Genomic DNA, 27,945 nt, shown 5'->3' on the forward strand with positions numbered 1-27,945 from the left:
ACTGATAAGCTTATATTAACTCAGTAAACTACCAGATTGTTTGAAGTACTGGATAAATTCAGCCATGAGTATCTCTCTAGGTTTTTTTCAGGTTTAAAAATCCAAGAGAAGACTGACAGGACATATAACACTATATGGCCTATTTCCACTACGACAGAAGAGCTACGAGTAGTAGTTGAAGGCACTGAGATGCTTCTAGTTCATTCATACAAACTAGCAAGAAGTATGTTAGAAAACTCTTTGCAAACTACAAGCTAACTAGCTTAGGTAGTACTAGCTCAGTAGCCACAGTGGCTCGAGTTCAACATTGACTCAATACTTAAATATTTGCTCCGTTCCTTTCCCAGAATTCACAGCCTGAGAAGAATTATGTGCTACTGCAAACATGCCCTCAGCAGTACCTGAACTAGTTAGGTATGTCTCCACAAAATTTTACACCACAAGGTACATCCTCTTCTGGGATAACTCCATTTGAAAGAAACCTTAAGAAATAAAGGAGTCACTGTATGTCAATAGTAAATGATTCCTACAGAAGAAAGAAATATTACCTTGTATCCCCATCTTGCCTTTACTCCAAAAGGTGTAGTTGCCAATTTTATTTCCCATGTTGTGATAATTTTGCTTTTAAGCTTCATTTCTTCCATGGTGAGAACTCCTGATACTAACAAGCAGTTTGGTTTTGTGTCAGGAATGAAATTCCCCTTGCAACTGCAGGAAACAAAACTGGGTTAGCAACCGTTAGCGATCCCATCTAGTCTGTGAACCACTGCTCTGCAGCATGTAACTCAGTTGAGTATTTGGCCAAAAAGAAAGGTTAGTTTCTGAAATAAGCCAATGAGGCAAAGCTACCAAAAGCAGAAAGAGAATGACTAGGGTTTCTTTGCAAAATATGCTGAGAGTCCATTCTTGGTACAATCTGTTAAAGTGGTTGCCTCCAATAAAGAACTACTCAAAAAGAAATTAGAAAATAAAGCCTTAAAATGCGTTCAAATTATCTCCACAAAGACTAAGCTAAGTATTACTGCATTTGAGTTAAAACTAATTCTTTCAAAGTCGTGCGTAGCTTATCTATAAAACTTTCCTTTTTTTGGCAGCCGTATGTGGACTGTACCTCAGAATTATTTACTCTGGCCTAAAAAGACAAAAAAAAAAGTCTTCACCACTTGCATCCAAGCATACTTAATTTATAGCTTTGTAAATGCATCTTATCAGCCAACCATCCTTCTAATTGCTGTCTAATACATGTTAACAAAAATTAAGCCATATCTATTGAAGAATCCTGGCCTTTCAGGACATTTCTGAAGAAACTAACTTTATACTTGTTTAATTGTATGTCTGGAATAAAAGCAAGAGTCAAAGGAAAGTGGGAAGAAGAAATTTACAGGATCAAAAATAGATCAAATTTATATTTTCATAATCTTTGTATAAACAATGAAAAGAACAACAAAAGCCTCTTGTTAGCCAATCATCAGTGAAGGACTATTCCAATTCCAGTACGTTTCATACTAGCTTAATACATCTCTACAATTTATTCCACTTCATTAATAAAATTTATTTTCCCTATGTAAATGAACAAAATGCTTCTGAAAGGTTCTGTTGACTCTACACAGTTTCAGAATTTTAGAGTTGTGTATAGTCGGTTTAAATGTACTGAAAACCAAAGAAAAGCGCCTGATTGAGAAAATAGTGCAGCATTAATACTAATGTTAATTACTACTGTTGATACTGCACTGAAAATATCACTTTTCAAAAAGTCACAGTGGACTGCTAAAAATAATAATCCAACAAATAAACTAATAAAAAATTATAAAGAACCAGCATGGGTTTTTTTTTTTTTTTTTTTGCAAGTCCAAAGAGAAAGGCTTCCCCGTTTGCCTATTATAAATTTCCAGAGAGAAGTTTTTGGAGTGGAGCCCAGCTATAGTTTCACAAACAGAACATACAGGATGGTAACCAAGAAATCTGAGCCCAGAATGGTTAGTATAGGTTGTACTGCAATTAGGAAAAATAATAAAAGCCTTTTGCTTTGTCTCAATTTAAGGTAATTACAGTTAAACGACAGGTGATCTTAAAGAAATAATTTTAATATTTTATTTCCTTAATTCAAGGAGAGATTAAAATAATTTTAAAGTGGCTAACAATTTAAATTATTTTTTTTTTAAGTTACACAATTTTGATTGTAATTAATTTTAATGGAAATTTTAATGGTATCCAAGAGCAATAGCTTTGAAAATTTGGAATAGAATTGTTGTAAGATCATACATCATAAATGAGTTTCTTTCTTTTTTGTTCTGGCTTGCTTGTTTCTACTCTTAACATATGACCTAATAAGGAAAGAGTGACCTTTTTTCTGTTCATAGAATTGTATTCTGAGATCTCTGTTGTGGCTGCCTTCTGAAGTCAGTGACACTCAATGGACAATTTTTGGAATAATCTATGTATTATCAAAAATACACAGTTTGCTCTCTGAACGTGAGCAAAACCTGCAGCACAAATACCTGTAAAATACCTGTAAGGCCTTATGTCCAAGATGCAGCCATTTCTCTGTAATTATGCAAAGACAGTTATAATATTTCCAGCCATTCTCACACTACGCAGAATTGACACATTTCCCCTGCAGAAAGAAATCAGTGTTATAGAATGGTATCATTTTGCAGTGAACAGATTTTTCTGCTGTTCATTTGTCTCTAGGTATTTTGCAAAAGACCATCTGATATCATTAGGCAACACTTGGAGTGGCACATCTAGCAGCAAAAATTTGCAATGACAGATAGTTATCTTCCAGGAAACAGGAAAACTACATATTACTGCAATATATTCACTCTAAGAATACACAAAGTCATGAACTTTGCTGGTTCCTAAAATCATATTAAAGTGATTTTTTTAAACAAACTAGTTATTTTCACTGCTAGGTGTCACATATACTGCTATGCTGAAATCATGATGGTTGCAAATTCTGCCCGAGGAACAGTCAGTAGAAAGTTAAACACAAAAGACTACTTTTTCACAGCACAAGAACCAAATGTCATTAGAAAGGGCAAGGATGAGCCAGGTCCAAAACAGAAAGCAGTTTTTTCTTTAAGTAACCTGCCTTATCAAAGGAACATGTGGATGCAAAAAGTTTACATAAGTTCAATGGGAGACATGGCAAAATTAGAAGCTCTCAGAAGTTGAAAGGGAGGCACTTGTCACTAAATAGCTAAACTACGTTAGAAAGTCCCTTGAACTGGAAACAGATGGAAGCATAGAAGGCTGGATGGGAGAAAAAGAGCATCATATGCTTCATGTTCTTCATCCTTCTATCGGCCTCTGATTATGGCTGCTTTATTTTTTCCTCATGATCTTTAATGCATTTAATTGAACACTAGCCCTTGTAATAGACAGGAAGTGATAAGCAGCTACTTACGATTACTGTTCTTATTGGTTCTCCCTTGGTGTGCTGCTCCTGGAGACGCTACAATAACAGGCAGATGCATGGGAGCTGTGGAAGAAGTTCTAGCCCACATTTCAGTCCCAAAAAATCTGTTTAATATGACTTCTTCAAGTCAAGGATGTGGGAGATAGTTAACTAATAAGAACAGATGTTAAACTTGACCTCAGTCAAAAACCAGAGGTTAAAAGATGTTGAATTTGATCTCAGTCAAAAACCTGAGGTTATAGACAGAATATTAAGCTACATGGACTCTTGATCTGAGCCATTTTTACTCTTTTACACTAACAAAACTCATAAGTGACTTCAAAATTTAAGAAAAGTTCACTGAATTAGATGTCATTTCCTAACTCCTTCATTACTGAAAACTGAAGAGGAGATTTTTGTCATAAGAAAATATTGTTAAGGGGGATGAAAATTCATTGAAGGCCTAGAAAAAGAATCACTAAGGGCAAATAAGTAATAGCACTCACAAATACTTTAAAAAAAAATTAAACCAACTATGTTTTTCTGAATAATGGAAAACATTTACAGAACATGCTCACAGATGACACTGAACTGGGTGAAGCAGACCGTCTACACAAGGGCAAGGCTGCCATCCAAAGGGACCTAGACAGGCTGAAAGAAGGGGTCAATTGGAGTCATGAAATTCAGCAGGGACAGGGTGAGGTCCTGCACCTGGGAAGGAAGAATCCCTTGCAAAGGCACAGGCAAGGGAGCTGCGCTTCTGAAAAGGATGAGGGGCTCAACGCAAGCCAGCAGCGCACCCTGGCAGCGAAGAATGCCAGCCTTATCCTGTCCTCCACTATCAGGAACACAGCCATTAGATCAAGGGAAGGGATTATTCCTCTCTGCTTAGCTCCTTTGATACCATACCTGGTACACTACATCTGGTTTTGGAATCTCCGACACAAAAAGTCATCATTAAAATGGAGCAAGTTTGGCAGAGGTCCGCCAAGATGACCAGAGGACTGGAAACTTGACCCTGTGAGGGGAGGCTGGGGAGTATGGGTTTATTCAGCCTGGAGAAGTGATGGCTTCGGGGGGATGTACTAGCCACCTGCCAGTGCCCTTTAGGAGGTCATCAAGATGGCAGCCAGGCTGTACCCAGTGGTGCACAGTGGGAGGACAAGAGTCAGTGTTGAAACAAGAGGGGCTCAGACTAGATATAAGGGGAATGTTTCTCATTATGAAGACAGACAGGCAATAGGGCAAGGTGGAGCAAAGTGCCCAGAGGCTGTGCAGCCTCCATCCTCGGAGGTTTTCAAGGCCAAATTAGATAACACAATATACCAGTGCAGGAAACATAAAAAAATTGAAATGGACTTCAAGACCAATGAGGCCATCAAAACAGCTATGTTTGGTCTGGACCTTATTTAGCTTTTCACTTCGGTGCTTACCAATATGCTCCTATGTCCCACAAGCATTTTCTTAAAAAATAAATAAATAAATCTAATTTAATTTGGAGCAATTGTTCTCAACTTTTACTTGGTTCTGAAATTTGCTGCTTCTGTTCTTCAATCTGAAGAAAAGATTTTTGCCAGAAACACTTGCAATTTTTCTTACTGCCTTAGTAAATCGTTGTGTAGTACTACTTCCTGTAAACTGCCTAGCTTCTCTCTTTGGACTGCCCTAACTGCAGTCCCACTACTATTTCCTTTACTTTCATACAAGGGTGAGGTTTTTTTCTTCCCCCTCCCTTCCTCTCCCCCCAGGTAATTTTTATTCAGCGTGGGTGTGTTGCAAGTAAAACCAAAAACAAATAAAAATGTACAACGGTTCCTAAACCAGCTATACTCTGATTTTGTTTAATACAAAAGCATGCAGCAAAATATTCCAAGAGTATCATTCCAGTGTTTCTAAATGTATAGACTCTAGCCAAAAATCTCTGAGTAAATATGTTTCACTTGAACTGGAAATTGTATGCCTGCTTTCATTTCTAATACTCCTAATTTCTAACCTCGCAATCGGGTACCGAAATCTTTATGCTATGATATTCATGCTCCTTTTAAATTATTCTATGCTATAGAAAAGAAGAAAAAATGCTTTCCCTTTAAAGCAACTGCAACGAGAATATGCACCCCTCCTGATCCTCTCCTGCAAACTGGATACTGTGTGACATATGCAAAAGAAGATACAACTGCTAATCAAAAGAAAACAGAAAAAATAAAATACGACATTGCAAACAGTATGTATGCTTATTTAAAGCAGCAACCTCTTTAGCCTAATCTAGTTAAATACTTTCGTCTTTTCTAAGAGTCTGCCCACAGCAGATAAACACACAAACCTTCTTGTGCTGCACCAACTGACGTCAGCAGTCGCTTAGGAACAGCGTTTGGTGCAAAAGTGGTAGTACCGAAACTATGTTTACAATTGAAGGAGAATGACAGTATGCAGGACTCACCATAGCTTCAGGAAAGGACTTACAAATCTATAAACCTACAAAAAATATTTTCTAAAAGCTTCGTTGGATTTTCTAAGAACGTTGATCTGCATAAATAATTTCCAGTCATTACTACTCCACCAAGAGCAATAGATTTATTTTTCGCTATTTCAAATGGTACAATTCCACCCCCCCACCCCCCCACCCCCCCAAAGTCATCAGTTTCGGAATGCAAGCTTTCAGCTTCTTTCACTTCTGTTTAATCTGTAAACACAAATTCGAATCCAGTAACAACTTCATCAGGTAACTTTATGGGGACAAAGCTCTGTTGTTCCCAGAGCAGGAAAGCAAAAAGATCTCACAAAACAACCTGCAGCAATAGAAATAATCATCCCATCATTTTTTTCCAAATAGACAAATATTTAGAACATCTAGCATTTAAGGATAGTATTTACTATATATTAGAGCTCTACTGCTCTACTTTACAGTGCTCTGCTTTAAATAACCTGAGACAAAAATTATTTTGAAGACTTTCAAGAATAAACATAAACATGTAGAGCAGCAAAAGTAGTTTGTGACAGCTTCTCAAACTTTATTTTTCAGTTCCAGAACTTTAATTTAGAAAGAATGTGTGAAAACTGAATATACAGTTTCCTTCTATCAGTCCATAGCAATTTACAAATGGAGCCAAGTTTTGAATCGCCCGATACTTTCCATTCTGTAACAACGTATTACAGGGTTTGTAACCATTACAGAATGGTTACAAGCCATTGCTAAATGGTTAAGTGTCCAAATCACAGAACACTGAAAATTAAGTGCAAGGTGTCCACTGTTTTCTTTCCCCTCTGCCCTCTCCAATTTATTTTATTTTTAATTTCTGCAAGAAAACATTGGCTATTTTTTGGAATTATTCTAAACAATTGTATTTCACCTGTATTAAAATTACAAAATGTGTATTACGGCAACATGCTTTGGCACAAGGTCTTGTAAACTGATAGTAAGGTACAGATATGAAGAATGTGTTTTTGTTACACTTGTCAAAATCTATTGAAGAAAAAAAACACACAACTTTGAATGGTTTGCACAAGCTTAAAAAAAATATTATTGGAAGTGCTAAATTCACATATTACACCTATAGCAGGCACACTCCAGCTTCGGGCTATGGAATTTAAGGAGTTCTCATTAGAGCTAGGCCTAATGGGAATCCCAGTGCACTGTAACATTAGACATCTGAACAGAGAGAGTCTGTACCACATGTGCTCACAGCATTCCTCCTACTGGCTCTAAGAAAACATGAAGAAAGAAGCTAAAACTAGAATGGCCAGGAAAAGACCATTGCAGAGAAGAAACCTGAAAAATGAGTCAGTATTACAAAAACAATGTTTATTTTCATATTGTCTTAACTTATAGCTATATGTCAAAATATATATAAATATGAATAACGCATATTCATTCTCAGCCCCTGACGTATAATTAGTTTCTCAGACAAGAGGTTGTGTATGCTTTTTACTCGTTTTTCGCTGTACACATCTCCAACTGAAAAGCTGCACCGAAAGAGAAAATCTCCTTCTTTCTTCAAGCTAACATAAGAACTACTATAATTTTGGAAGGGATTACTGGGACACATGCTGTATCAAGTGGAAGTGATCAAAACCAGGACCACTCCCCCCTCACCCCCTGCCAAGCCACCATCCATATGCAAAGTGGAAAAACTACATAAAAGACAGTAAACAGGGATAATCCTTATTTTTGAAACATTAACTTCAAGACATGCAGACCATCTCACACAACTCATCCCCAGACTCTCTAAAATCAAAGCAAGGAAAAGCAGCAAGTAACATCAATTTGATGTTGGTTTCATTCAAAAAGTGTTGTCACCTCAATGTCACCTCAAAATGTTTTTTTGGGGGGTCTGCTGTCAGGAATGGGACAAAGCTGCACCTGCCATTTCAACACAAGAATATTGTTTCTGGACAACGTCTAGAAGTAATTTGAGCCAAAAATCGGTATTTGAACCCAAACTGAACAACAGAACTGAACAAACTGAACTAAACTGACAACAGCAAAAGGTCTGAGTAGAATAGAATAGAATATTTCTGTTGCAAGGGGCCTTCAAAGACTATCTAGTCCAAAATTAGTTTACCTGGAAATCAGACAGAGAAGTCTAAAGAAAAACTGGTTCTACTAAATTCACTGAAGCCTTCCTTATTGATTCTGTGATTGTTCAGACATCACTCCAGCTTGCTTTCTGGGCTCTATAGCCTACTTTTCCAGGAACCTGAACTTACTTTCCATCACACCTCCCACCACGACAGCTAAGAAATGAATTGCCAGCTTTCTAACACCCTTGGGAAACAAAGCATCATTTTTTCTGCTGCTGTGTCTGGAAACAATCAAGGTGCTGAAGGGAACAGCTGGCTGTTCCAAATCTTCTATATTTTGAGGAATTTTGAAGGGCTACAAGACAGTTCAACAGTGCTTTGATGGGCAGCACCAGCAGGAGACTCTGTTGCCCCAGCCTCACTGCTGGTAAACCTCCCATATAGAAACAGTCAGAAGCCTCTCAGATAATATTTTAAATTTAACTTGTGATAAGAAGCAAAGGCCCACAAACAAGTGTCCAGATTATTACTGAAAGGGCAGCCAATGCACTAAGCACACACTTGCAGAATTCTAGGTTAGAACTACGCTTTTTCAATACCAGTTCCATATCCAATAAAAAGGCGAGACTTACTAGGAAATCACAGAATTACAGAATGGGTTGGGTTGGAAGTGACTTTAATGTTCATCTAATTCCTATCCCCTGCCATGGGCAGGGACACCTCCCACCAGTCCAGACTGTCCAAAGCCCCATCCAACCTGGCCCTGAGCACTTGCCAGGGATGGGGCATCCACAGATTCTCTGAGCAACCTGTTCTAGGGCCTCACCACTGTCAGAGTAAAGAATTTCTTCCAAATAGCTTATCTAAACCTACCCTCTTTTATTTTAAAGCCAATATTCCTTGTCCTATCACTACAGTCCCTGATAGGTTTCCTCCCGAGCTTCCCTGTAGGCCCCCTATGGAAGGCTGCAATGAGGTCTCCCCAGAGCCTTTTCTTCTCCAGGCTGAACAATTCAATTTTGTTGTTGTTATAACTGGTTTTAGGAAACAGCCAAGTTTTAAATACCTATATTCTGTTTCCTTCTTCATCCTCCCCTTCATAATGTTAGCTGATCAATTTTTTTAAATCACTTCCCTGCTGAAACAGACGACATTCAGAATCTAAATGTTCACATCTTATCTGCTAAAAATGTGATGGTCTATGAGATACAATGACAAACATCCTTCAGTCACACACAAGTTACTTTTCTTAAAGGGGAAAAAATAACTTGGTACATCAGAAAAGACTGAGGAAAATGAATGGGAATCACTGTTATTAATCTGTGCAAAGAAATCCTTTAAGAATTCCTCTTTTCCCTGGAAAGCAAACTGCTTTGCTACTGCTTTTATCTACTGTCAGTTCTACTGTTCAGGGCTCCCCAAGAATAGGTTGTGACCTACTCCTCTGCTTCTCCAAAACAACAACATAAAAAAAAAAATCCAGTGAGGCAGCTTGCCGTCATATCCCACCAATGGCAGGGAAGCATGCCTCATGCTTCACTGTAAAGCACAACTGTTGTAAGCAGTTTTGTAAACCGTTGTAACTGTTTTGTGAAGCAAAAACTGTTCAAGTGCTTCCTTCAAAGAAGGGCCGTGGCTACTGCTGTTCCCATCTAGCAAGCTAACTCTATTACAAACAAACAAGTTGTAGTCTACTGTGAGAAAGGCTCAGAGGATAAGTAAATTGGCCAATAAATAAGACATTTCATTGATCATGAGGCTGCCATCACCAGACAGCTTGTTTCTGAAACTGGTAAAGACTGAAGAACAGTAAACAGAGTCCTATAACATGACAGGAAATATGCCATTATGTTGCACTACATAGAAGACCATCTTCCCAAAACTTGAATAAAACATCTTAAGAGTAAACATGCTTTTCCAGAAAAAGGGATAAGTAGTTCTGTGGGGAGTGTAAGTGATGAAATCCTAGGAACATTTGTCTTATGACTAAATGACTTGGCACCTTGGAGCTGCAAGCTTTAAGTGCTCCATTTTCCCTTTTTTAGAGTACTCACTCTGTCTGTCTTTTGTGGTTCCTTTGGTATTTCTCGTAACAAGGGTGCTAGGAGGCTCTCCCCTCTTGCTGGCTACTGATTTTCATGAAATGTACAGGAAATGTAGTGTTCAAGATCATTATCCTCTGTCAAATCTAACTGAAAGGCCAATGGATTCAAAGGTGCTAGGGATGGATGATGACAAAAGACAAAGAGGTATTTAAATGACACTAGTCATGCTAGTAGCTGTGTGCACACATACACACCGTATACACCCACATACACTGCTTTGTACACATTTTAGTAGTAAAAAAAACTCTTGCAGAGGTACCTATAAATATTTAGGAAATGTTAAGGTCATAATTTAATACACGGTTATATTGCCAGCAAATTAATCTATAGAGGTAGCTCCAACTTAAAGTACAAAATAGAAACTTTAGAGTGCCAGGAAAACGCTAGATGCCTGTGGTAAGGGAACAAATTTCTTTTCCAAGTACAGGTATTTGACAGCATGGGGCAGTGTCATTTATTTGTATTTAAGAAGAAGGTAAAATAGGAGAGCAGAAATTATTTCTTTAAAGCTTTTTGTCTTGTCAGATAAACTTCACCAATCATTTACATAGTTTAAAGATGCTTCGACTTCTTGAAAGGACTGTGTTTTCAAAAGGTAGTGCAAGCTGAGGACACTCAACCTGGAGTTTACCAAAATGTATTAGTTAAGACCAGAAAAAGCTAACTAGAAAAGAAATATTGACTAATTTGCAGAATGGAACAGTTACACTGATTTATGCTTCAATGCAAAAAAAAATAAATCATACTGCTGCTTAAAAAAATAGTGATGTGAAAACTTGTTATTGCAAACACTGTAAGACTGACTCACACTATTATGCTTAAACAATGTTAACCCTCACTATCACACTTAAACTATTTAAATTAATTGCATCAGGAAATGGAAAATGAACTACTACTTTGCAAAGTAGAAAATTAAGTTTCTCAGTGTGTATAAATGGCTATTAAAAAGGATTATTAATGTTTAAAGGAAAGAAGCACACTGTACAGTTTATGCAGATGTTGAAACTAGTCAGAATACTAGGCAACATGTTTCTAAAGACAAAAAAAACTGCAGTTTAGCAGGTTAAACTGTCCGTTTCAAAAATTTTGGACAATAGTTTTGACTGACAATAGTTTTGCTAATATAAAAAAGGTTGTGTAGCTGTTTTGAAGTTACAAGACTTCAGTGTGAACATACGGGATGTTTTACTGTATTTAGACACACCATACCAGGTTAGTCATTAAATATACAGATTTGAAAACTGAGTGGGAAAAGCAAAATGTTTTATTAAAAGTAAAAAAGTGTCTAACATCCATAAATTTTAGAATTACGGGTACATGGATTTACTTGAAAAAAAAAGACAGTCATTACTGAGTAACTAGCACAATGCAGCAATCTTTCAATCAAATAAAACCAAAAAGCTACACATCTTTAAAAAAAAGTTATGAAGTGGAAAAAAAATCCACATCCACTCAATGCGCAGTATTCATGATAATCTCAATATTCCTAGCTTCCCTGTTGAAAATTTGAAACATTTTGAATACTTCGAAATTTTCTGACAAAATATTATCTACCAGGAATGCTATCTTTAAGTGTTTTCGTGAAATAAGAACCCTGTACTCCTCCTTTTCTTGGGACACTTGCACAGCAAAGTTACATTTTATACAATCAAGTATAATATATACAAATCCATTACAGGTTGTCGGGGGGGGGTTGTTTAGCAACGCCATCTATAACACTCTGTAACTTTACTGTGAATCAAGCTGTATTCAATACCAATACAACAAAACACTTAGAGACTCTGGAATCACTTCTGTTTGATGTTTCTGATCAATATATAAAAGATCATCCTGAATTCAGTAATCCTGAATTTTCCCCAACCCACACAGGACTAATGAATTAATCAAATCAACACACAGTACATTTGCATGAAGAACAAAGACATTAACATACAAGGGAAAAGAGTTTTTTCAGTGGAGACTCCCAGATGGTGCAGGTTAAAAAACAAGGCAGGGAAATCAGATTAAAATTGCCTTGTCTGACCTTGGTTTGGATCCCTGTCAGCATTGACCAGTTGCGGAAAACATCGGCTAAATTTCACAAAACATTCAGCTTCTGACAGCTCATCAGACACAAAAAGGAGCATTGGCAAAATACCTGAGCATTATAGGCTACTTTTCCAAATGTTCAATTAGTCAAAAAAGATTAATGGCAGAATGTAATTCAACACAAAATATCCACCCACGTTCACCCAATTTCCTCAGCAGGTTTCACAGTATGCTGTAAATTGTCTCATTTGTACTGTTAGCAGCATTAGATAAAGATTTTATGAAACTATCACAAACTGTAATCACTGTACCCCTTTTCTTAATACAGTGTAGGGTCATTACCTTTTTGTGTAGTCATTATAATGTATGACTGCTAAGGGACACTCTTACATTCTTCAGAAGTTGTTGCCCAACTCTCACTCCATGAATAATTTCTCTCAACTATTACTTGCAATATTTTTCTAATGTTTTCAGTTTAGAAGCCTTTGCTTCTAAGTCCAGCATATTTCTGCCAGCTGGCCATACTATTTAAAAAATCTTACAGACCACATTCAGGGAATTCCAGTGACAGAAGAACCTGGACACTTCATACTTCACACAGCATTGTCCAGAACAGATTGTCTTGTACAGTTGCTAACAAAATAGATAAAGCACTAAGAACTGCAAAATCCTTATTTTTACCTAATCAAAAAAGTGTTCTAACTCCACCTTCTGGCTAGGAATAATTGGCATGGAAAATCAAAAAATACAAATAATCTTCAGGCTGATCAGGCTTTAGCCTGTTCTTTCAACATGAAGTGTTGTTGTATTTAATCAAGTTTTGATTTAGTTCACTTTTAAGCTTTATGCTTCTTTTGGTTATAGTTATATTTCTTCTTTATATGATTAAAGTTTTCTCTCCAGTTTATTGTTCCTTTCTGTTTCCTCTCACTTCTGGGTTTAATCTTTGACAAGCATTGATACAATCAATAATTTTGTTGATGTTTTGGGTTTAAAAACTGTGAACTGAAATGCAAATGTCTACTTTATCTTCCCTATTATTTGGGGGGGGGGGGAGGGGGGACGACACAACCAACACCTTAATTAGGTGATCAGACACTGTCCTTGTATTAGAAAAACATTATTAGTTGCACAAGGAAAGATCTGCTGCTTTGGATTTCATAAAGATGTAGAACTAAAACTTTTCTAAGTAGCAGGAGTGCAAGTGCTTTCACAAGAGTTTCTCTTTGAACACAAACCTTGAGCACAAGGTAGAAAACAACCTCAAAAACATCACAACAGAAGTAGCTATCTGAAGTCATTTGCATATACTCCCCAACAGATGAATTATTCAAAAGCTGAAGTCAGAAGTGTGGTGCACCTGCTTCCACTTCTCCATTCCTAAGCCCTCCAGCAAAGAATATTGACGGCAATGGCTAATGCCTTTTACTTTGGTGATTTTACTGGGATGGTGGAAAAGAACATATAAGCAAACATCTCTATAAAATGAAAATAACACAGACTGAGTTATTATGAAAATAATCAGTGACACATGATTGGACTGCACAATTCCATATTACAGAAAATTATAAAGCTGATAAAACTCTGAAGCTGGCAGGAACGAAGTTATGGGACATGTTTGCCCCATGAAGTTCAGTTTGAGCTTGAACTGTTAATAAGAAATGGTTATTTTGATCACATTTTCCTTTTTCTTGCTGTCATACATGTCAATTTTTGGCAATATGAGAAGTAAGAGCCAAGGAAGGTTACTGCAGAGAGCTAGACTGAAACTTTCTTACTGTAGCAATTTATTTTATTTGAAACTTTAAGTACTCGCAAAAGCAGGCAGAAAAATTATCAAAGCACCTAAAAGCATCAAAGAGGGAGAGCCATACTTCCTGACTCAGCATGACAGGACTTCTACATTCTAAGATAATAGCCTTTTTCCATTACTGTATTACATATTTAGCCCTGTAGATGGAAGCATGATGAATTGCTGACTACAAGACTCATAAGGTGACCCAAAATAGTGCTTTAACAGTTTTATGTTATTTTACTTCACTCTGAAAATAACAAAGGTTTTTCACATGAACTTAACGTTAAAACACTGTTATAAATGAGAGCCAAATACCCAGGTATGAGAAAGAATCTGGCTTAACATGCGTCCTTTGCCAATTAGTTCTGGTCTCACCTGCGAATGTGGTACAATTCTGTCTGTTACCACACAATCCTAAATTGTTTTCCAAAAGATCCCTCTGGCTAACTAAGATATCTAAATTACACCTTTACATTCAGGGACTTCATGTGTATTTTATATATGGCAAACCTGGTACCACACATGACAGCAGTTGCTTAATATCTTACATTTTAAGTACCTGTTAGCCATATTCCAGCTATCCAATACTGAAGCTTCCTCTTCCTTTCACTTCAAGCAGAAAAATGCAGAACATGGAGTTCAATCAAGACACAGAAAACACATAGAAGTTTTTGGGGGTGAGGGGATGTTATTCTGAACTACTTGGTGGGAAGTTCTAACACATCCACTCTTTACACTGCATTGCCATTAGTTGCCTTAAATCAGCATGACTTGGCATCGCCACAATAGAGGAGCAGTCCTGCCTTCCCCCAGCTGCTCATTCCCAACCCGTGTCACTCCCTCCTTATGCAGCAAAAGCATTCACGCACACACACGGCAAGGAACTACAAAAAGAACTGATTACTTTTAACATGGATTAGTTCCCCACTTTAGTTCACTGCGTAGTCTCATGAATGCTTGTGTCAGCACAGAGGGGGATGGGGCCAGGGCAGGAATAAGCAGATAGCGCTGGGAAGGAGCACTCCCATCAGTGGAACCACTATGAAGCACTCAGGCAATTGCAATAGTTGAGTAGGGATGTTCAGATTAGAAAGGATATGTCTAAAGGTGTATGTGTGTTATATATATATATATATATATATATATTTAATGGCTACGTAAAGATTGATATAAATTTAATATAGTTCTTAGCATAATATATGTATATACATATATCATTAAGATGTTCTAACACCAGAGCTCAAAATTTTGTTTACAACATGCACTGCAATTGTACCTCCCAGACAAGAAGTTGCTGTTGAACCATACGTTTTAGTTAATTCTGCTGGTGGTGTTATCAGCAGAAAAGAGTTAAAGGGAAACAAAAAATAAAATCAAAGTGTGAAAAAACAATTAGGAAGGCTTGCTAAAAGAAGATAACAGAGACAAATACAAAAGGTATGGAACAGTTAGTGATATTACTTGACCTTAAAAGCCATTGATATCCCTGCCTCCAAAGTACATCTTAGCAAACATTTCCTCTAAATAGCTGCTGTACACCAAGAACAACATTTTAAATCAGGTTTATTTATTTAAATAAAATTAGTATCCCAGGAGAAGATTAGTGGGATATGAAGTTCGAGAAAGACCACCTGCAACTGTCATCTAAGGCAATGAGAATGAGAAACAAGCTCTCTGTTCCACAGCATTTTAGTCAACTGATAAGTTATATTGATGAATTAAGGACTCAAATTCTATGTGGATACCAACAGATTGAGGTGAAGCCTGACACTGAAGAAATTGGGAAAGAGTTACTTGGACAGACACAATAAATAAGCATTGAAAATCACAAAATAGGAAAGGAAAACTTGTGACGTGCCAGGATTTATTTTTTTTCCCAGAGACGCCAAAGACATGTTTCCCTTTATTTCCCCCTAGGTTTCACTCTGAGGAAAAAAAAAAAAAAAAAAAAAGGAGCCCAGTAACTGGTTTAATTGCAGGATGAACTTGGGATTTCCTAGGGGTGGAGCTGTAGAGAAACTTCCTACTCAGAGGAAACAAGGATATTTTAACATTGGGAAAAAGGAGCTGATGAAGAGTAGTAGTTCTACATCACTATCTCTATTGCCTGTAATAATTGAGACAAGGCTGTGTAACTGGCAAAGATGGCTTGAAAACAAAAAGGCCTGAAAGAAAACTATTCAAATTAGACAATGGGAATAACAATATTAAAAATAATAATAATCATCATCTTAGGTGATTCTAATGATCATTTAAGAACATAACTGTGATATCAGAAAACAAAATGAAGAAAAACCCCTTTGTATTGCTCTGAAAAGCATGAAAATATTCCTGACACACACAACTCTCTACTCTAGGTGATCTGACAGCTAGCCATTTTAGCTACATACATAAAGAAATAATGCACTATCAGCCACCTCCTTGGCGTTTTCAGTGGATTTTTCTACAAACTACTGCATAGTGTAAAAGTTTCAAAGACCTGGTTATGGATTTGCTTGCCTCATGATCACAGTAAGATGGAAGCGAGCCTTTTCTTTCATAGCACCCCCCTACACGTCTGGTTCTAAAAGCTGCAGAACATACAGTATGAGACAAGTTGACTTATCAAGTCAGGAGACCACAACATATACAAAACAAATATTTTCCCATGAATCATATGGAACTTCACAGACTTTGCTGAAAAAACATGGTCCCTTACTATAAGGCCTGCAAGACTAAATACCAAATAGTGTCCTACTCCTACTGCTGTTGCATCTTTTATTACAGACTTACCTTTTGAAACATGCATGTATGCCAAACAGTCTGGCTGAGAATATGAAATTCAGGAAACAACAACTGAATATTGTCAGTTCATAAAAACACTTTGAAAATAACTAGCAAGTACTAGAATGAAGATTAAATTCAAATAATTAAAGAATATTAGAAGTTGTGCAGAAAAACAAGGATGAGAATCTTCGTTGGAAAAGACTGACAAGGCTTACAGGGCAAAAATACTAAATGAGGATAAGACATAACATTCAATATGTGTGATGTATTGCATAACTTGCAGGCATTCACCTAAATAAATGGCAAAGTTACAAAGCATACAATCACAGAACCAACTGTGATCTGTCGACACCATAATTTCCATTTTACTGTCAGGAATTGAAGCAATAAATAGAATTAGGGACAAAATTCACATAAATTTCAGACTTCCAGACACTGTTTTTATTAGCACCTACATTAACCATTTATCAGCCATCTAGATTTAAATCCCAGTACTAACTTCAATGGAAAAACTTCCTAACTTGCAGTTGAGCTAAAATGAAAGCACACCACATAAAGCACATACCAAGCAGCGACTACATGCAATGACATGTGTTAGTAAGGCTAGACAAGTCACCCAAGTGATTTTGAATGGACAGCAGAAACAGTTGTTCTTCATTTAGAATGACATCTCAGTGCTTTAACCACCTCCACCCACCCTAACCTTATATTTATTTTAAAATAATAATAACGATGAAGAGATAACAAAGAGCAATCCCTGGCAAGGCAGACTGTGGTCCCCACTTGGAATGCAATACGAATGGCCAGCTAACTACAAATGGCACTTGGATTCAGTGTGAAAAATGTCCCATCCTGTTCCGCCCCCCCACACACACACACAAATATGTGCTGCTAGGCTCTCAAAGCAAAGTTAATCTATCACAAATGCACAGAACCACAGATACCCATGGCAGTCTTTCCGTGCCTTGCATTCAAGTTTTTTTTGTGTTTTTTTTTTTTAATAGCTTTCAGTTTACACTTCAAATACTGACACAGCATTAGCTGCTGATCTGTCAATGTTATTTTTCAACAAGTTGTGTTTTTTATTTTTTTAATAGGAACAGCTTCTTTCAAAAATAATTTGAAAATCCTAGTGTTCAAACATTTAAAAGATACTAACTTTTTAACCTTCATACAAACACAGGAACATTTGTATTGTGTACTAACCTTGACATTCTAACAGGTTCAGCCCGCAACTATGTACTACAGCAGTAGTTTGCTAACATCTAAGTTTATTCAAGTAACAAAAAGCAACAGCAACAAAGGTAAAGACAGTGACAAACACTCTTGGCTTAGTATACTCACTATATGATTTTCCTCTAAAAAGTAACTAGCCATAGCTAGCCAATAAGGCAATACTCATATTTAAAACATACATTAGTGTTAAATCAGTAGTTGTGAACTTGTCCACAGTTTTTAAGTGAAATGCAAAAGAAGTGCTGACTTTCTGAGACAAAGCACCCACTGCTTTAAACACCACTAAAAGTTGGTGAATTTTAATCAACAAAGAAAAAGCAGTATGTAGAAAGAGAATCCCTTACTTCAGAGGTTAAACCTCAGGTAGCACCTATTTTGAAAAATAAATTTTAATATGTAACATTGCAGCACACACAAGAATACTTCAGAGTAAGTGCTAGTGATAATTGGAGGCATTGGTGAGCCTTGCACAGTACTTAATTTTGGTAGCTAGGAATGATCACTTTCTCACAAACAAGAAAAAAATGACTGCACATCTTTCAGAACCAAGCACAACTGCAATGTTCTTTGCAGAGGCGAGCTGGAGAGTTTTGATAATTTCAAATTATCCTAAGTTACACTTGCAATGTCTTATGAGCGCCATGGCCTCAGCCGCAACCTAACAGTTCGAGATGAAGCCAGTCTTTTCCTTTGTAACAGTTGAGTTCAGCTTGCAACACTATCAAAAAGAAAAGAACTGTAAGCTAATTGCTGGCAAGTATGACGCAAGCGGTTTCCTCGGTTACAGCCCAAGTTGCTGAAGTGCCTGATCCAGCATTTCCTCATCTGTTTGCACTCACACCAGCAGTCTGACAATGTAGTCACTGCATCCTGTTTCACTCAGCAGCCAGCCAAACACACTGAGCTTAACCCTTGACTAGCATCTCGACAGCTAACCTATCGTATCTGGAAATCAGCTCTTACAGCAACCTTTTACGAATGTGTTTTTGACTGTATCACACCTTGGCAACAACTGTCTATGCTGCATTTTCTTTTTAACAGAGGAGGAAAACACGAAAAAGAAACCATCTAAAATTTTAAAAATAAAGTTATTATTTGTATTTAAAACAAAAATGCAGGAAAACTACTGAAAGCCTCTGCTACAAATTAGATGTACAGAAGTTTAAATACCTGCAGATTTTACTTAAAATACCAAATTATCTATGCCTCTGATTTTAATTTTCTAACTCCAGAATTTTCCTGATTTTACACAACACCAAAAACACGTTAGATACAAATATCAAATTTACTTCTCATTTGCTTAAAATAGATGCGTATTCATATATCAATCAGGAGCATGCTTTAAAAATGTACCAAAGAAATGGTAACTGTATACACACAGGAAAAGAAAAATAACATTTTAATTTAACAAAAAGTGCAGAGGGCATTGGCCTCATCATCAATGAGCTATCTTCCAGAGGACCTGCAGATCCTAGAGCAAATAAAAAATAAAATAAAACCTAAGATGTTAATCAAAAAGCACAAGCACTGGCCTGTCTGACAATATGCTGCACAAAACAATTTAGATAATTTTAGGGTTTATTTTTAAATGTGAATTTGAATTTGGCCACTTCAGGGCACAAATAAATATGCAACAAACTATTTCCAGCACAGAGCTGTTGCGTGCTGACAGTGGTGCTTATCTGGTGTCAAACTTAACTGTTTTTCTGTACTCTGGAATAATCATGCAGCACAAAGAAAGCAAAAAGGAAAGATAAAGGTCGTAATTTTCTATTAAAAACTCTAAGCAATGCTTCATAAAGGCAAAATGCATGTGAAATTTATTGATTAAAAAAAAGCCTCCCGCCTTCACTGATTGATGTACTCAAAGCAATTTTAAGTGGGAAATCCCCTGAAGCATTTTGAAACAGACAGATGACAGCCACCAGAATGACCTGTCACAGCGGCTTCCTGACCACTAAAAGAGAACTAGGTATCCAGAAATGTCAAGGTGCAAGGAGAGACCAAGCTAGTGACTGTCTATTGATTTTTTCAAAAAGGCTGGGTTCACACCAAGCTAGAACTACTCTGAAAGGAACTCCAAAATAGTCCTGATTTTCCAATAACAGGAAATAATCTCAATCTTTCAAATTCATCAGATTCTCCAGTTTCTCAGGAGGCCTTCTTGCTCACATCTCATCACAATTTATCCATATTACACGAATAAAGTGTTAGGGCAAGAAGCCCAAGTGTACAGACAAATGACCGTCCCGACAGAGCTCTGAAAAACGGGATGCTGGTATGCACTGGCAACCATACTTATCTAGAAAAGAAGAAACAGAAAGGGCCACCATGTTTACACGATATAATCAATGCTGAGGCTTAGTTAGCAATTAACTACTTGTTAGCCTCCCAGTGACATTTTTCTCTGAACAGAGATGTTTCAGCCAGCAGGCTTTCCTACCCTATTAGTATAGTTTCCCACTGCATCACTTCTAAGTTTCTTCCCACACACCTGCATTCCTCTTTGTTCTGATGTCGCAGCACCAGTATAGCAGATAGGAAGGCAGAGGAAAAAATATGACAAGGAAAGAAATATTTTCTTCACCAATAAACATTTTTATTCAATTGAATGGAGAAACAGCAAGCCAGCAGAAACCAGTGAGACTAACCTTGCTGGGTTGTTTGGATCCTGGGATCCAAAGGATTCCCACACCTACTCTATTCAACAAGAGATCAGAGAGCCCTGAGAAAAATCTCATCTCCAAACTGAGAACTGTTGAAAACAATTTTCTCTTAGTTCTTCAAAGTGTATTTTTAATGGCACTTGGTGGCTTTAGGTTATGGGACTCAAGGCTCAGGATGATTTTTACAAAAGTAACATAATGGTTGTATCGGATGTCTTTGATAAAATGAGTTTTTAGCTGTCTGGATTAGAACCAAACAGAGGAACGTCCACAGACAAGGTCTTTCAGAAGGCACAAAATATGGCTCATATCTAAATAGGCACCAAATGACCTCACCATTTCAGTTATGTCACTGATGTATAAAACAGCCATCCTGCAGAGAGGGCTAGCCTCTGTGAGCCTTCAGATAGCCTTGGAAGTCTATCCAATCACTAATGATCCAGTGAATTTTGCAACAGGCAGAACTGTTCCATGCTTTGTAACAATCCACAAGCTACAGGAGGTACCACCATGAGATACATTTTCTCCAGTTCTGCCTCCTGCCATACTTTGCCCGTGACAAAAGAAGAAAATACAGCACTGTCCACTGAGCTGGATAACCTCCCAAATGACATTTGTGACAAGACAGATACAGGGAACTCACAGTTCTTCTTGACTCTGGCTTTTCTCAGCTTATGCCTCTTCCTGAAATCGGCAGGGATACCACTGCAGAACAACTCAAAAAGTGGAACAGAGATGACAGGAAGAAAAAGAAAGACCTGGGACACAGCTGGGAGTCTAGCAGACACACTGAGCTAAAGTATTACTGAGAAACTGGAAATAAAGTTCAGAATCTCTTTTAAAAATAAGTTCTGCAAAAGTTCAGCTTAATTTGGTTGCCCTGTGGAGGCAAATAGAATTCAAGACTCAGGACAGAAAATATTTCTCTGCTCCTACTGATCCTGTTACAACCCAAGCTGTAATCAGAATGTAACATCTCAAATTCATATATGAACTTCAGTATCATAAAGATCAGGCAAAGCTTTCTTACAGCACTCAAACAGTGCAGGAGGAATTTTGAAGGATACAAATCCTCTAATTCTTTGCCTTTGTTTTTGAGTGGAGGTGAAATGAAGGGAGTAAGATGTTCAGTAAATATATTTTGAGGCACAATTCCTTCCCTGTTGTCACTAGTCAGCCAGCTACTCTTGCAACAGCTACAGCACCCAATCCAATACTACTCCTACTTTGCTCTCTTCGCTTGCTTACACTAGGAAAGAGGCAAACCATAAGCAAGATGGCTAAATGCTTAGTGCTCTCCAAAGAAAACTTAGAAAACCTCTGTCCTGTCTATCCAAAAAAATAAATGGAAGATTATTTTCAGCTTTGCAACTACTGAAGAGGTACAGACTCTATCCGAGTAGCAAAGAATAAGCTCCCAGCTACAGAAGTCTACATACTAACAGCTCACATTTCACAAAAAGAATTGCAGTTATGTTTATAGAAAATGAAGCAGGTGAGTGAACACCTTGCTTGTAACTTAAAGAACTAAAGGAACAAAATGAAAAAAAAAGAACCTCACAATACTGCAGAAGATCAAGATAAAAGATACGGTCTGTATGAGTATATCAAAAAGAAATATACACGCCTTTTCAAATGCGGTCTACTTATTTCTCATTTTTCATTCACAGACATTTATACAGTATTCATGTAAGGGATTCTAGAAACATTTTTATGTTGTAAATGCAAAGAAATACTTATTTTTCTTGTTTAATCAATTGTGTTACCAAATGTTCTGCTTTTTTTTTTTTTTTTTTTTAATAATTTGCTTGGAAGATCTCTAAAAAAAGTGAAAATGTTTCCGGTCAGGACATTTTTATGTCTTTGCTGAAAGATACCTGTAATTTCGGATAAAGTTAAGTTACTGGTCTTGTAATGTGCAGAAGGAGAACACACTGGTGAGAAGAGGTATTAAAACGATGGCAAAATTAGGAACAGCTAAGGACAGGGAATGGTAAGGAAAAATGGAATTACAAAGACAGACAAGCAAGTAAGCAATTTACTATTGAACATTAATCTTCTGGAATACTATTTTTCTTGTACTTTCAAGGCCAAGTTAATTTAAAACAAAGATGTACCTTTTAAACACACACCAAACCTGTCCATCATCAGGTAGGAGGAAGGAACATAGCTTTAATAATGCATTCATTTGAGATTGTTAACACCTACAGCTAGAGAGCTGAAGTTATAAATTACATTAAACCCTGTGAATTTTTAACAAGTGAGGACTGTAATCTCATTCCTTAAACACTGTAAAACACATGTTCTTTTCCATTTGAAAGCTAATGTGCTCTGTGCAGACTCTAGAGAGCTTCCTACCAGAACAAACGGTAAGGCAAGTATGGAAGACTTATGAATCTTTAGCAATGAAATTTTAACAGCAGCTAGGCTCATACTAGAAAAATGACACCTTTGTTACTTAATGGAGAACTGTGATATGTGCATTACTGAAGTTATATTGACTTGCTATTAGTTCTGAAATTGCATCTCTCTATTATATGAAACAGTTTGCGTTATTTCCAAAGCTGTATGAGTCTTTCCTCACAAATTCAAACAAGGTATCAACTTGTTATTTCCAGATACAACACTAGATTCCAAATTAATTTGTCCTGAATTTTTTATCCTTAGTAATCTTAACAATGTTACACTTCATATGTAAACACAGTTTTACTTGGTTTTACCAAGACTGTTCAACTTCAGCATCTTAGTTCTGATTTTTACCCTCAATAAGAATCTTTATCCTTCACACAGGCTGAAGTGTTATTTTCTTCAGAACATTCTGCAGATATCTTTGACGTGATGACCATTGTCTCAGAGGGTCTGAAAACATAGGCTAACCTTAAAAGCAATAGCCAGTGTCTGCCTCTGCTCATCTACTCATGTCTTATTTCCTCCCCGACATCATAAAGTCACGTGCAAACCTACTATTTTCAAGCTTCTTCAAAAATTTTGTCATTGAACAAAAGTGCTGCTAGTCATGAGACATAAATAAAATTAAAACCAACAAGAATATTGGTCATTAACACAACAGCTGTTCCAAAATCTTCCTAAGCAAATTTGTTCACCAGAAACTCCAAATAGAAGGAAAAAACAGATTTACAGTATTACCACAACATAGAAGCATTCTGCTGTAATGAATAAAAGAATAACAAGTAACTCCAAGATAGACTCTAATTAATATTTTCCTATAACTACATAAAATAAGCGAACAGATGCCTGTCTTCAAAATACTTTCAACTATGCTTTGCCATAACAGCACAATGTTGTTATTTGTTATTTACATCATGGTAATCACTCATCTTAACTTCATCTAGACAGGCTACATTTCTTTAATTCATTGGAAAGATCCTAAGTAACATTGCTTAGCTTTTTATTATTAAAAATAAAAAAAATAAAAAAACTAGAAGATGCTAACAAACATCTATGTGCATAACCAACTGAAGTTCCCTCATTGTAATTCTATTTTTTCCATTTGAAATTTGCTTTCCAAGAACATTTCAGTAATCCCCAAATGAATGGTATGTTGCCCAAAAAAAAACAGCAGGTTGAAAAAAGGACAAAAATGGGGCAAATGTGGGGTCAATACCACAAAGTTGTTTGTGTTTTCTAGTTAAGATATGAAACATACTGCTCTACTGACACACTGGGAAGAGCAAAGCCCCTCAACTGATGAATGTATACGCTTGTTTACCCCAGGCTGTAACCAGCATCTCACAGTAGACGTACCTCTGTTTCAGTGCATTTCTGTATGTACAGTCTCAGAGGGAGCAGTATAATGCAGATCAACGTTCAGCTTTCCTTGAGTGATTAGAGCCTGCATCTCACAGGTCCAGCAACTCAAGAGGAAAACTGCTCACGTGCCTTTATGTCTTCCAGTCAGAGCCCATTCATCAGGGCAGTGCATTTCACAGGCACAGCAGGAATTAAACTTTTCCCAGGTGCTCATCACACCTTCAGGTTCTAACACTGATCTCCCTCCCTTGCTACCCACACATGGGACCGTAGCCACTCGTATCTAAGAAAATGCAGCCTGAATGAACTGAAATTGAAGTTCAGACTCTGCAATGAGAATAATTCTGATGGACTGATTATGTATAGGATTACAGAACTGCAGGAGTGGATATCAAAGAACCTGTGAGTGTGTTTACACATTACACTGTTTAGATGGCAAACCAGATGAAATGCAGGCTGTTGTAGATGTCAATCAAGACAATCACTTCAGACTTCTCAAATACATTTCTTTCTTTTTAGAGTCAGTGTCATTAAACTACTTGTATGACACTGAATTTTATTAAGTACTAACAATGTCCTGGAAATACAGAAATCAATACCTGCCTCAGAGAAAGCTCGACAAAAGTTACTACATATTCAAAAGCTTCCAAAGCTACAAGCCCAGCTGAGAGGCCATCCACTTCTGTAAAGTATACGCACTGTAAAGTTCCTTGACCACCCTACAAATTTCACACAGAAAATAATGGTAACATGAGGATTAGTGTTTATCAGTAATCAAATGCTGAAGAACATTATTTGTACAAGCAATTTGCATGAAAGGATTTAAACCATTCTGAAGAACCAAAAGTACTAGAAAACTCACCGATACCTGTTCTTAACCTGTATTTCTTATCCTATGTTAGTAACTTAGAGCACCCAGTGATTTAGAATTCCTTTATGAGAATCTGCCAGACAGAAGGAACAAGATTCCTGAAGTGGGAAACAGGTGTCACCCAAGAGTACCTAGGAAAAAAGGTTTTAGAAAAATGAATATAGTTTATAACTGCATCTATAATATTAAACTAAGAAAATCAGTGACCCAGAGATCCAGAATGTGTATATAAGCCTTTAATTTTAGGCCACACTGGAACAAAAATCGTGCTAAAGATGGGGACAGTGAGTCTACTGTAAGAATGCCTTTTTTAGCCTTTAGTTTAGCTCCCATCCTGTTAAAAGGGTTTAATCCAATCAAAGGAAAATACAATATGACCAATAATGAAGGTTAAAAGAGACACTAATACCAGAATGCCTGTGCAAGGTTTCATATTTAAGCTGTTGTTTCAGTAAAACTGATAAGACTTCCCTCTGCAAGCCTTAAGTTTCACTCACTTTCAGAAGAGTCTATTTTATGAACTCGTGCTGATAAAGCTGTACTGACAACAGATGGAAACAGGCAGGTGTGCCACAGGCTTGTGGTACAATTCCACTGGGGTGGGGGAGCAGACTGTGTGGTTTGGGTATACTGAAAGTACTCATCCCAAATTAAGCCACATGCATATTTTTCAATTACTATTACCAACATGGATATAGAAAAACCAACATGCCTATATTGCTAAATCATATCATTCCTCATAGAAGAAGGTAATGATGGTAAGGCTGCAAAGTTTTCACTTCTTAGGTATCAGAAAAGGAAAACAGAAGGGAAAAAAAAAGGCATTAAAAAAAGGATTATTTTCCTGTCAAATAAGGAGCAGACTAACAAAAATTTTGTGGTGTTCACTCATGACATAGGAGACACTGATGTGGATTCCTTGAGCTCGGCTCATACCGCAGAGTTGCCCCACGTCAGAGCACATTTCGTAGGATCTTCCCACCCACCTTTTTTCATAAAGCTTGCTGGAATTTCATATCTTTGAAAAATCTAAGGCCATTGTGTTTCCATTAGGATGGTACTGCCAGGCATATACGTGTGCACACAGCTTGCACAGGAGTTGAGTCTTTTCATCAGTAAAATATGCCTGCAACCTTGTAATTTTTATTCCTTTCAAATCTAACCTCACAGAACATACTGTCCATGAACTGCAGTGTGGAGGCCATCCTCTTTTCCCATTCTAGAGATTCTCCTGGGAACCTTTTATCGCTCATCTTTACAATTTTCTTGCATAATTTTAAAATATCTCCTAAGTCAAAGCCGAAAACTAGAACTTCATCAGTTTATCCTGTTAGTTCCCTTTGACACAGTTGATCTCTCATTTCTTGGAAACTTCTCTTCCAGCTCCTTCCACTTCTTTCCTACTTGCACTCTGGTCACTCCTGTAATACACCACCTGCAATACTTCCTCCAAATTTCTCCATCATTTCCTCAGCAGTTGTCTTTGATTTCCTTCCTTTCTCTCTTTATATCTTCTCTGCAGGAAGTCACACCTGCAGAAACAATTAACCCCTTTTGCTACACTGACAACTTACAAACACGTTTCCCTCCTTTTTAGTGTACTACTTCTGCCCAAAACAAACTCCCATCAAGTTTTGAGTATCTAAACAACAGCTTACAATGGACAAGAAGCTAACAGAGTTCTTAAGAGCAGTCAGTCTTCTTAATTGCACTCTCAGCATTTTTTGTCATTCTCTGTGAACCACATTATGGTCCTGGTGATCGCTTTGGCACAGGATGGCATCTTAAGCTCCAACCTCTTTCTACAGGTCTCTATAGGCAGACCATTCTCAAATCAGCCTTTCTTTCTGGTATTATACTTCAAGACTCTAACTACAAAATGAGGAGAAAGAGAGACAGAGAGAGAAGCTACAACACTTCTTAGGAGTCTTCTCATTTCACCTAGCACAAAAGATTTTTCAAGGCCACAGAGAACTAAAAAAATATCTTACTTATCCAAAATACAGATGCAAAAATGGCTTCTGAAGACTGTCACTTTCACCATGTAGTCATTCTCTTTGTATATTCCAAACACTCACTTGCTTCCCATTGAAACTGATCACATTCACAGCTCAACACACCCTTTCTACATGGATTTTTCACATAAGACAGAGGATAAAAACCCAAAAGATACAAAGATTCTGGTAACAACAGAAACAAATCCTTACATGCAGGTGCACTTTAGGCAGAGGTCACTGCAAACACTACTGAACGTTGCAAAGGGCTAATTGTGTACATAGCAAGAAGAGCTCCATTTCATATTATTGGCTGCAACCAATAATAAGATATTCGGGTTTCTAAGGCTGCAAGCAGTATCAGAATTTAATAACTTTAAGACACTGTAAAATACATACCAACAGGTAGCTTCTCCACTAGGAAGCTAATAGCCTCAATACTTAAGGACAAAATATAATGTAAGAATAGGAAATAGACACAAATTGTCTACATAAAGGACAAACTGCATTAATTTCAAGTTACATAAACATTTTAGATTCTCAAAATCAAATCCTTACCTTCCTAAGGTAAGGCATAAAATATACAAGATAGCCACAAACTGAAACTGGCAGGAGGTGGTGGTCAATTCACCAGCCTAATTACAAGACAACTCCTCCTTAATTAAGAATGCAACATGAATGTCTATCAAAGAAGTATCTCAGCCTCTTTACTTGTTTGAACATACTCAGAGAGTTAGGGAAAAAAAAAAAAAAGTCATCTCTAGTTGCAGGCTGTTTTGGACACACATATCTTATGCA

The 27,945-nt window shown here is 37.1% G+C and overlaps 1 protein-coding gene and 1 non-coding gene across 4 annotated transcripts in view; both read right to left on the reverse strand.

Moving 5' to 3' along the window:
• The window catches only part of PDE3B (phosphodiesterase 3B), a 93,101-nt gene that overhangs the window by 60,692 nt on the left and 4,464 nt on the right, over nt 1-27,945 (reverse strand). The window lies entirely within an intron of this gene.
• On the reverse strand, nt 3,432-3,620 carry LOC121071847. Its single transcript, XR_005820826.1, has one exon. It is a non-coding gene; the product is annotated as a U2 spliceosomal RNA (small nuclear RNA).

The sequence above is a fragment of the Cygnus olor genome, chromosome 5 (assembly GCF_009769625.2).
Source record: "Cygnus olor isolate bCygOlo1 chromosome 5, bCygOlo1.pri.v2, whole genome shotgun sequence".
In the NCBI taxonomy this organism is placed as follows: Eukaryota; Metazoa; Chordata; class Aves; order Anseriformes; family Anatidae; genus Cygnus; species Cygnus olor.